Source organism: Thermobia domestica, chromosome 7, assembly GCF_964235325.1.
Source record: "Thermobia domestica chromosome 7, izTheDome1.hap1.1, whole genome shotgun sequence".
Taxonomy (NCBI): Eukaryota; Metazoa; Arthropoda; class Insecta; order Zygentoma; family Lepismatidae; genus Thermobia; species Thermobia domestica.
Window position 1 is genome coordinate 207,272,400 of NC_137460.1, and position 11,059 is coordinate 207,283,458.

The 11,059-nt window shown below is 44.6% G+C and overlaps 2 non-coding genes across 2 annotated transcripts; one reads left to right on the forward strand and one right to left on the reverse strand.

Moving 5' to 3' along the window:
• Positions 1-7,472: 7,472 nt before the first annotated feature.
• Positions 7,473-7,636, forward strand: LOC145691161 (U1 spliceosomal RNA). The gene has a single exon (XR_014132371.1). It is a non-coding gene; the product is annotated as a U1 spliceosomal RNA (small nuclear RNA).
• Positions 7,637-9,481: 1,845 nt separating this feature from the next.
• LOC145691183 (U2 spliceosomal RNA) lies at positions 9,482-9,674 on the reverse strand. The gene has a single exon (XR_014132392.1). It is a non-coding gene; the product is annotated as a U2 spliceosomal RNA (small nuclear RNA).
• Between the last annotated feature and the right edge of the window lie 1,385 nt (positions 9,675-11,059).

Here is an 11,059-nt window from a genome sequence, read left to right on the forward strand (position 1 = left end):
GACGTAAATTGTGGCGATAGTGATAATTTTGTTGGCGAAGTAGACTGTGGTAATGACGCTCTCCGGGTACAAGGCAGGATAAAAAGGCGTGACATGTCGATATGGTAGGAAAGATCGAACGGCCAGCGCAGCGCCACCCCGAGCAACTGGTTGCCGAAAATATGAGCGTAACAGATGATAGTGGGGGAAATAGTAAGGTTCTGTGCGTTTGAGAAATGTTTCATCGAGTAGTATACAGTCCGCTTGGTGAGCTGTAGCCAGTGTCTCCAGTAGAACCCGATTCTTTGGTAGTGAGCGGATGTTGCAATACAGCAAGCGGATCGGTCGGCTGGAATTCATTCCTGGATTCATGATGGCGGATCAGAATGAAAGTGGAAGTACGTTGATAAGCCAGAGTAAGTAGCAGCCATGTGGAGATGAAAAATATCCATGGCGGCTTTAGTGGCGTGGGTGAGTATGGCTTCCCGCTGGTATGGGAAGGTATTTTGGAGTACTAGTGTAACAAATTGAAGTATATTCTTTACCGTCGGGGGCGGTAAGAGAGAGGTTTGGGTGCCAGTTGATATTTGAGTAGCCGGATGAAGGCGGAGAGGTACGACTGTTTCTGGCTTATCAGGGAGCGGTTGTGGCTTCTTCGGGCAGCGGTATGAACACGTTGGGTGGGGACCATCGCACGTGTTACAGGTTGCCGGCTGTTGTAAGTTCGGGCAGCTCTTTATTTTGTGGGACCCCTTGCAATATGGGCACACTGTAGGTAACGTACATTTATTAGTTGGATGAGTGTTGTAGGAGAGAAAATTCTCACACCGCAACGGAACTGGTGGCGGAGTGCGACATGGTTCCACTCGATGGTGGTAGCGATATATATATATACTCCGTTGCGGAGGATATTTTCGATTAGATTCTGGTCGTCAGTGAGGATGCGCACCATGTAGGTTGGCCCATTTGCGTTTTTAATCCTTATAGCCCGCTTTGGATGTAGACCTTCCTCCTTTAGTTCCTCCAATATGTCCTGCTCCGTGAGAGTGGGATCAACCCCACGAATCACGGCCGACAGGAGAGCAGTTCGTCGAGGTGGTGGCGGTGTCTTCGAGGTTGTGGGCGTTAATAGTTGTATTTTTGCGTCTGGCCCAAACATGGCCGGTCCAACTTTATTGATAAGTTGTGGATACAGCTTATCATTAGTTGTTTTGAGAATAATGCCGATTTGGGTTCTGACAAGTTGTTTCAAATCGAGCCTAGTGCAGTAGCGCATAAGCGGCTGGTAGAACGATTTAATGGTTGCGTAAGCTGGGCTGAGATTCGTGAACAAAATGTTGAAGATAGTTGGAATAAATGGATTGGTGACACCAATGTCCATAAGATTTTCTACCGAGGTAGCTGGCGTAACTGCAGGAGAGGTGGTAGTAGACGCACTGGGGGTAGGCTTAGGTGGACTCAACAGTGCTTCGGTGTAGGATAGTTTAGCAGGAGAACGGGATCAAGCTCTATCACGAGGGGGCGAGCCCTCGGAGGATTGAGACGTGCTAGAAGCTTTCGCGCGCTTTTGTGTGCGTGGAGCATCTCGCCTTGGTTCTCGCGGGGGTCCCATGACAGTAGAGGGAAGGCCTTGATGTTTGTCTTTGGTTGGTGAAAAGTCCGGGGTCTTTGGCATTGCGTCGGTTGATAGTGACGTCAGAAAGGCAAAGCCTTTCTTCGGTCAGGAGCCACCGGAAGAGATGAGACAAAAGGATGAAGCTATGAAATAGATAAGGCAGGTATTCCGAAAGGAAAGAGTGTTGTGCGTACCCGGGTAAGATTAGTAAGATGCTTGACGTTTCGCAAACACTAAGTGCTGCGACCCGTGCAGGGTATAAGTGGACTGTCAAACCAAATTAGTAATCAGCAAAAGCCCTAACTAACTTGTGCGGCTCGGACCCGAAGGCCGCTGTCGATTGGAACAATCCTCCGCACAATAGAACAACAAACTAAACTAACGAACAATTAGCCTAATATTAATCACACGACTTATAGACTATCGACTATAGTCGCCAGGTAAGTATGACGAGAGCTTTTTTTCACAACTCTTTCATTCCCATCAGGCGATGGGCGGGCCGCAGACGGTGAAGCCCTCTCTATGGCCAGAGTGGTGTTTGTAGTATTTGGAGATAATTATTGTGGTTGGATCCGGGGTGCTAGTATAGAGGAGATGCAGATTTGTTGGGGTTTAATTTCAGTTTCCAGCGGAGACACCAGGAGATGAGGTTATCTATTGCTGCTTGTAGTTGTAGGTTGATGCGCTCGACAGAGGAGCCAAGAGCGAGATAGGCGGTATCATTTGCGAACTGTAGAGCATGGACTGGAGGTGACGGAGAAGCCATATCGGCCACGTATAAGATGTAGAGAAGAGGAGAGAGTACGGATCCTTGAGGGACTCCCGCTCGTAAAAGAAATTCGTGCGAATGTCCGTGAGGAAGTTGGATAAAGGCACGTCTTTGATATAAGAAATTGGCTATCACTCGGACGTAATGAGAGGGTAGGAGGCGCTTGAGTTTAAATAGCAGCCCCTCGTGCCAGACAGTATCGAATGCACGTTCGATATCGAAGGAGATTAGCGCAGATGGTAAGTATTTATTAAAGTGATTCATTACGAGCGAAGATAGTTTCAGGAGTTGGTCGTCAGTGGCGAAAAAGGGGCGAAATCCTGCCTGAGTAGATGGAAGAATATTGCGCTCGGCAAGGTAAGGATGGAGTCGTTTTACAAGGATCCGTTCTAGTGTCTTACTAACTACCGATGTTAAGCTAATAGGTCGGAAGGATGTAACCAATGCCGGATCTTTACGAGGTTTTAAGAAGACTAGGACTTTAGCAAGCTTCCACTGCTGAGGGATATATCCTGTGGTAAGGATAATAGTATAAAGGATGGCTAGCAGAGTATGAAAGATAGGAGGTGCCTGAGAAAGTTGCCGGTATGTGATTGTATCCGCTCCTGGTGCTGTATTAAGTCTGTTCCGGAGTACATTTTGGATATCCTCCGAAGTTATTGGGGCGAGGAGAGCATCATCATCAGGAAGAGGGTCGCAAAAACTGAGATTGGAATGAGGGTTGAGTAGGATCACCCTCAATGGTAATATGCTGGTGGGATGGATGGACAAAAATCGGATCAGAGTTGGGTGTAAAAGCCTGTTCAAAATAGGTGGCAAAGCCTGTTGCTTTATCAGTATCAGTTGTAGGAACCGTGCCATTTACGACGAGTGGATAATGTGAACTACGTTGCTGGTAGGTGAGGCGTTTGAATAAGTTCCAGAATTTCGTCGGGTTCCGCTCTTGTTGTAGCTGGTTACAGGAGTGCCGCCAGGTAAGACGATTTTTAGCGATGACATAATGCTTAACCATGCGCTGGAACTGCTTATGGATATGGAGAAAGTACGGATTTTGAGTGCGTCGGTATTCCCTAAGAGAAGCATGGGAGCGATCTAAGAGCGTAAGTGCATACGGAGGTAGGTTGGGCCGGAGTGGATGTGAAGTACGTTTGGGTACCGCATGTTCTGTGGCATCACGGATTGCTGCTGTTAGAGTATCTGCTAATAAGTCTATTGATTCGAATGTGGTAAGATTGGAGTTTGTATTTTCGAGTCGTGTATTGATATTGGTTTGGTATTTGGTCCAGTCGGCCTTATTGAAGTTGTATTTCGGAGGTAAAGACGCAGGAGGCTGCGTGAGAGCTAGTTGTTGGATCGTAAGAAGAAACGGTAGATGATCGCTACCAACAGAGCCAAGAACTTCCACTGATGCTCGAGTTAAGAGATTATTAGACACTATGGCTACGTCTGGTGTGGAATGGCTATCTGGGCGGGTATGGTGAGGCAATGGTATACAGGTACTATGAGTAGTTGCTAAAAAATCCGTGAAGCGCTGTTGCTGAGTGGCAGTGCGGGAATGGTAGTTAATGTCGGCCAGCAGGATATAAGTGCGGAAGTTTAAGTCAAGATATGTCAAGAAGTGATATGGCAATGGCTGGGTAGAGCGGACGTAGATAATCACAACTGTTAAAGTAATGGATGGGAAGTAGACAGTTTGAATAACGTGCTCCGAGTAGCGTTGAGGGTTTGGCGGTATAATGTGACGTCTGGGTAGCGACGGTTTTATGGCTATAGCGGCTCCTCCGTGAGCTGGGTGTTGCGGTAGGTCCGCGCGGATAAGATTGTATTGCGGAAAATAGTACCGCTCATTAGGTTTTAAGTAGGTTTCATTAAGCAGGATGCAGTCGACGCTATGTGCAGCTGCCATGGTTTCCAAGAGGACTCGATTTGTGCACAATGAGCGGATGTTGGAGAAGAGAAATTTGAGTGGCCGTTTCCCCCGTGAGCAATGATTCATGTTTGAGTATCAGAGTGGAAATGAAAATAGGTGGATAGTCCGGAATACGTAGCAGCCATATGAAGGTGAAAGATGTCATAGGCTGCTTTCGTAGCGTGGGTTAATATGGCTTCCCGTTGATAGAGGAAGGTGTTCTGGAGCACTAAAGTTATGAATTGGAGTATATTTTCAACAGTCGGCGGCGGTAAAAGAGAGGTTTGCGTGCCGGCAGAAACTTGAGTGGCTGGATGGATGCGTAATGGCACTACTGTTTCAGGCTTGTCTGGCAGAGGCTTTGGTTTTTGGGGGCACTGGTAGGAGTAGGTGGGGTGTGGTTCACCACAGGTGTTACAGTTCGCTGGTTGCTGAAGGTTGGGACAACTTTTCAGTTTATGAGCCCCTTTGCAGTGGGGACAGACAGATGGGAGCATGCATTTATTGGTTGGATGGGCGTTATATTGGAGACAATTCTCGCACCGTAAAGAGAGAGGCGGTGGAGTCCGTGACGCTTCCACCCGATGATGGCAGCGGTAGATATATACCCCATTTTGAAGAAGTTCATCGACTAGATTTTGATCTTCGGTGAGCAGGCGCACCATATATGTTGGGCCGGTAGCATTTTTAATGCGTAGTGCTCGTTTTGGGTGATAGCCGTCTTCTTTTAGCTCGTCTAAGATTTCTTTTACAGTCAGAGTGGGGTCGACGCCACGAATTACCACTGATAAGAGTGGTGTGCGGCGTGGTGGCGGTGGTGTCTTTTGATTTGGCGTTTTCAAAAGTTGTATCTTAGCATTTGTCCCGAACATTGCTGGCCCTACTTTATAAATTAGCTGTTCATATAGTTGGGGATTGGTTGTTTTCAGAATGATACCGTTTTGAGTTTTCACCAGTTGGTGTACATCAAGGCGTTTACAATAACGCATGAGTTGCAGATACATAGCTTTGATTGTGCAATACTCCGGTTTGAGGTCACTGAAGAGGATGGTATAGATGTTCTTAATAGGTTGATCAACAATGATGGGCTCCTCAATGGATGAGGTTGAAGCGGATGGTACTGGAAGAGTGTCGGTTTGACGTTTGGGTGGACTTTTAAGAGCGTGGGTATATTTGAGTTTTTTGATGGTAGTTGGGGAGCGAGAGCGATCTCTGTCCCTGACAGGCGAACTAGTGGAGACGGAAGAAGCTCCAGAGGAAGTTCGTTCGCGTTCCCGTGGACGCGTGCGGCGATCTTTAGGTGGTCCCATGACCGTCGCTGGTAAACGATGTCGCCCAGACGTAGTTTCCGTCGGGGATGGAGGCCCCGGCATGATGATCCCAAGAGATGGAGGTTAGTAAGGAGCCTGACGTTTCGCACACACAAAAGTGCAGCGCCCCGTGCAGGTTATAAGTGGACAGTACAACCAAGTTAGTAAGAACAAGCCCTGACTATAAATGTGCGGCTCGGACCGTGAGGCCGATGTCGATTCTTGAAGAGAATGCTCCGCAAGATAAGAGCTAACTAAGCGAACAATAATAAGCCTGGATAGTTAGTACGAATATAGACCAACAGATGTCTATAGTCGCTAGGTGAGTATGACGAGAGTTTTTTTAATTGCTAGCCGAAGGCTAGCTCCCTTGCGAGGGTTACGCCCTCTATCCGGGTTGAGAGGTGAATTTATTGGGGCAGAGAGGATATTGGAGCTAGTCTAAGGGATATGTAGGAAGAGTGGAGCATCATTTTATATATACCACTTTATTATATTTCAGCTTCATTTCATTATATTATACAAGTATGGTATCCACTTGGTCATTATGATCTTGTGATCATAATCATTAGGGCTGGGAAAGATGATGATGAGGTGCACTTCACAGGACAAACACAAACAAGTTGTTAAAAACACGAATGCTGGTTATCTTCTTGTCCAGGGGCTACTCTGGACAGTGATGAAGACGAGTGAAGCCTTGTTAGTATGATGAGTTCACAGTGCAACATATGTGGGCGAGACGTGATGGGGAAGATGGTCGGAAGCGTAGGCAGAAGCGACAAAATGATCGGGGTGGTCAGGTGGAATTGTTTTCAGATAAAGGGAGAAGAGCAAAGATAGAGGGCAAGTGACTAAATTATATCCCAGATCGTAGTGGCGGTCGATGTCCATGGTGTCCAGAAGTAAAGGATGTCTTTGCTGATATCGGGTGGTAATGAATTTGAGCCTTAACTTTTCTATGTGATGAAGTATGGTAGGAAAAGTTATGCGGTCATACAACTCCTGCGTTGGACTCGGGAGCTTGAAAGACGAGAGCTCGCGGTTTTCCAATTTATATTACCAACGTTTCAACAGCCGAGGTGAAAGTTAGTGGTGTTAGACACCTTTCATTCAATCCAAAATAGATATGGCCGAAATAAATGTAAATCTTAGACGCTGCTATTTGGTTCCAATAAGTGCATTCATTTTAATGCTTGTGTAATTTGGGGTTCTATCTCGATTTGAAATTACACTACTAACATGTATTTAACAAGTCCCTATACATACATAGATGCTACGCAACCCATCCGCCATGTCGGTGCCATTCACAACATCCAGTATATATTGCATGAAATCGGAAAATTACATTTATTAAAGCAATCTCAATGTTTCATCAGCTTTTCATGGATTATTTACCAATCATTCCATTATTAAATGTTATTGTTTTCGTATTGTAAACAGCCAGAAAATTGTTGCATAGCAATAGTGCGCTCACAGATAGAACAGTTTCGGTTTGCGTTACACAGTTGGAAATAGGCATCAAATATCTTCAAGAAAGCACAACCAACTACATATACGTACATTTCGAAACATAAATAGCTGTAAACTATACCATAATCATTTTATTCCTCTCAGTTGTGCCCATGTTCAAGACGTAAAACAAAAAGAAATGCCAACAGATGGCAGTAGATTGCTCACCGATGGTAGTAACCGAGAGCAGGCAGGTAATTTCTCGTCATAACATAAAAACGTTTCTATTTTCTGTGTTTTCTATCTCCCAGTGACTTTTCTGCCTACATTAAAATGAGTACTAGTGCAGACAACACATCTATGTTTGTGGTATAATTGTAACATCTCACTGTCGATTCGTTGACTCAGTTTGATTGGGCAAATGACTTGGATTTCATGAGCATACTTACCTGGCGTAGGGGCTACCGTGATCAGCAAGGCGGTTCCCCCGGGGTGAGATCCTTCCATTGCACTTCGGTTGGGTTGACCCCTGCGAATACCCCAAACGTGGGTATCTCGGGCGCGTAATTTTTTGTTAGTCGGGACTGCGTTCGCGCTGTCCCGGAATAAAACAATTCAAACGCAGACACTAGTTGACAAGCTCAGTGGTAGAGTGCCCACTACTATGGTTTCGCTTTGTAGTTGTGGGTGTTCTCAGACTTTCAGAATCATCCCTCTTGTGTAGCCTTTAAACTGTGCAGTGCGTGTAAAACTGAAACATTTCCCACTCTGACTTGTTACAGATAAATATCCTGATTCATACGAAAACTATAGGACGTGATATATCCAAGCAGTCCATTTATCCAAGTACTGCTTCATTTTGGTGATCGAACGAGGAGGACTACTATTCTCAACGTAGCATAGCCCTTCGCTACATGTTACTTCATTTTCTTCCAAATGTGGCAGGAGCACCTACTTCGATACCCACACAAGGAAATTTGTGGTCAACAATATTGTGTCCATGGGATTTCACACACATTCTCATTCCACCAAATTTTCCATCATCACTATTCACTTGACTTACCCCTTACTTAGCCTGAACTTCAAGAAAGAAAAAAAAGTGGGACGTTAAACTGGATGATTTTATTTTCTTCCTATTCTCTCTGCAATAAAATAAAGATTCATTCCATCGTATCACCAGTATTCATTCAAAAAGAAAAAATAAAATAAGAACAATAAAAAAAGTTATGAAAGTAGTTAAAAAGGCAAAAACTAATAGGATTTTAAACAAAATAGAACATTAATTATTGGCATAGAAATACATAAATGGAAAGCTATATAAATCGAGAAATTAGAAATTCGATAAATTAATGAAATAAATATTTATTACTTTCATACACAACAAATTGAACATGAGAAAATGACAAACACAAGATGGATATAGACTGAATATTGTAAAATAGAAAATGAAGAAAACAGTTTCTATTCCCTTATCAAAAAAAAAATCAAAGGTTTCCTCTCGTAAATTATAAATATTGACTGCTGTGACTTCCTTCAAGAACCGCCACTAAAACATGTTCGATTTCGACGTGTTAAATATTTCAAAAACTATCGTCATTGTGAGCAAGAATTTCCACATGATTCAAGTGTGCGTGAAACTTGTCCCAATACTTTTTATTTTATTTTATTTATTATTATTATTATTATTATTTTTTGACTGACGACCGAAAACTCTCGCCAAGTGGAAATTTGTCAAAACGTTTTGGGATTGTGTAAAAATGATGCTTTGGGTAATATTATCATGGATATTCTACTACGACACCAAAACAAAGAGGCAATTGCCAAATGGCACACGTCGACGTCGCACAACACCATGCCCATTGTGTTTTCTGACATTAGGCGGATCGTTCACTATGAGTTTGTGTCTCAAGAAACAAGTCTAAATTTCACGTACAAGTCCTCAACAGACTAAGAGAGAGCAAGGATGCAGCGCGTTGTGATTGGATACTTTATCAGGACAACGCGCCAGCCCACACTGTCCTGGGCGTGACCAATTACCTGGTCAAATCTAACGTGGCAATTCTGCCATCCTACAGTCCGGACTTGGCTCCCTGAGGCTTCTTTTTGTTTTCCCGTTCGAAGTCCTGCCTGAAAGGACATCGTTACAGAACAATTGACGGGGTGAAAGCAGCTTTTGAAATGGCTTTAAACGCATTGACAGCACAGACCTTCCAGGATGCCTTTGCAGATTGGAAATCATTTTGCCAAAGATGGTTCGACGCAATAGTTTGAATAATGCTTATCCACATTATGTAAATAAATGGTGACATTACTTTCCGGACAGACCTTGACCATGTTGCAGAAAGAATGTCATTTGCATCATGAATGACAGAAATGAAGCTTCATGTAGGTAACAAGTAGAACTCGAACCCATGACCCACCAAGTTGAGAAGAACTATGGTTGAATTTGATTTAGGTGTGCCGATCCCAACTGTACTGCAATGTTGGGCCGACACGTGGTGAGGGTGTGGCAAGCCACAACCACCTCACATCAGTCCAAAAATCAGTTTAATATTCTGGACCCACAATGTGGGTCGTATCAGATATTAAGCTGATAAGAACAGATACTACACTTTGATCTTAGCCAAAAGGCCGAGAAGCGATGACGAGAGCTTTTTTTTCACGTCTTTCATTCCCATCAGGCGATGGGCGGGCCGCAGACGGTTATGCCGTCTCTATGGCCAGAGTGATGTCTGTACTAGATGAAGGATATTATTGTGGTTGAATACAGGTTGCTAATAGAGGATGGTTGTAAGCAGAAAGCTTCTCGGTAATAGTGATGTTGTGTCCAATTTGCGGAAGTGAAACTTGTCATGGGATGCGTTAGTGTGAGGTGAGGGAGAGAGATTCTGCAGTGATGTCATGGAAAAGCAGTTATTGCTACTGTACTATTATCGATATAGATGAGAGTGGTGTTGGTAGATTGAACGCTCAGGGTTGTAGTCATCGGAATTGCTTGTTCGTTCATATATTGCCAATAGATGATCAATTGGAGGATATCCAGTGCGGGGGAGAGCAGGGTTCTCATCTAAGAGGGCTGTAAGCGTATCATGTGAGGTTGCTATGTGGTGTGTAATGTATCGCGTTCGTAGGCGATAGAGATGGTCCAGGATAGAAGGCATTGTAGTTCGTTGATAGAGCTCGGCATTGGAGGTTCGATAAGTTAGGGAGTAGGCAATGCGTAACGCTTGACGCTCAAGGAGTTGGAGGCGATCGTAAAAATAGGGAGGCGCTGAAAGCCAAGCTAGATGCCCGTACGTCAGAGCTGGCCGAACAAAAACTTTATACGTATACAGTAAGACGTCAGCATGTAAGCCCCAGGTTGTACCCTTTGGGTTTCTTAAGAGGTTGAGACGGCGACGGATGTCTTGCTCGAGAGCGGCTAGGTGGGTGCGCCATGTGAGATGTTTATCAAAATGGACCCCAAGGTATTTAACGCTATTGCTTAATGGGATTTCTGAGTCCAGTAGCATAATATGGAGACGCTCAGGATTTCGGGTGGGACAGTACTTGTGTGTCTTGCGGACAAAAAGCGTCATTTGTGTTTTTTTGGGGTTTAATTTCAGTTTCCAGCGGAGACACCAGGAGATGAGATTATCTATTGCTGCTTGTAGTTGTAGGTTGATGCGCTCGACAGAGGAGCCAAGAGCGAGATAGGGGGTATCATCTGCGAACTGTAGAGCATGGACTGGAGGTGACGGAGAGGGCATATCGGCCACGTATAAGATGTAGAGAAGAGGAGAGAGTACGGATCCTTGAGGGACTCCCGCTCGTAAAAGAAATTCGTGCGAATGTCCGTGAGGAAGTTGGATAAAGGCACGTCTTTGATATAAGAAATTGGCTATCACTCGGACGTAATGAGAGGGTAGTAGGCGCTTGAGTTTGAATAGCAGCCCCTCGTAAAAGACAGTATCGAATGCACGTTCGATATCGAAGGAGATTACCACAGATGGTAAGTATTTGTTAAAGTGATTCATTACGAGCGAAGA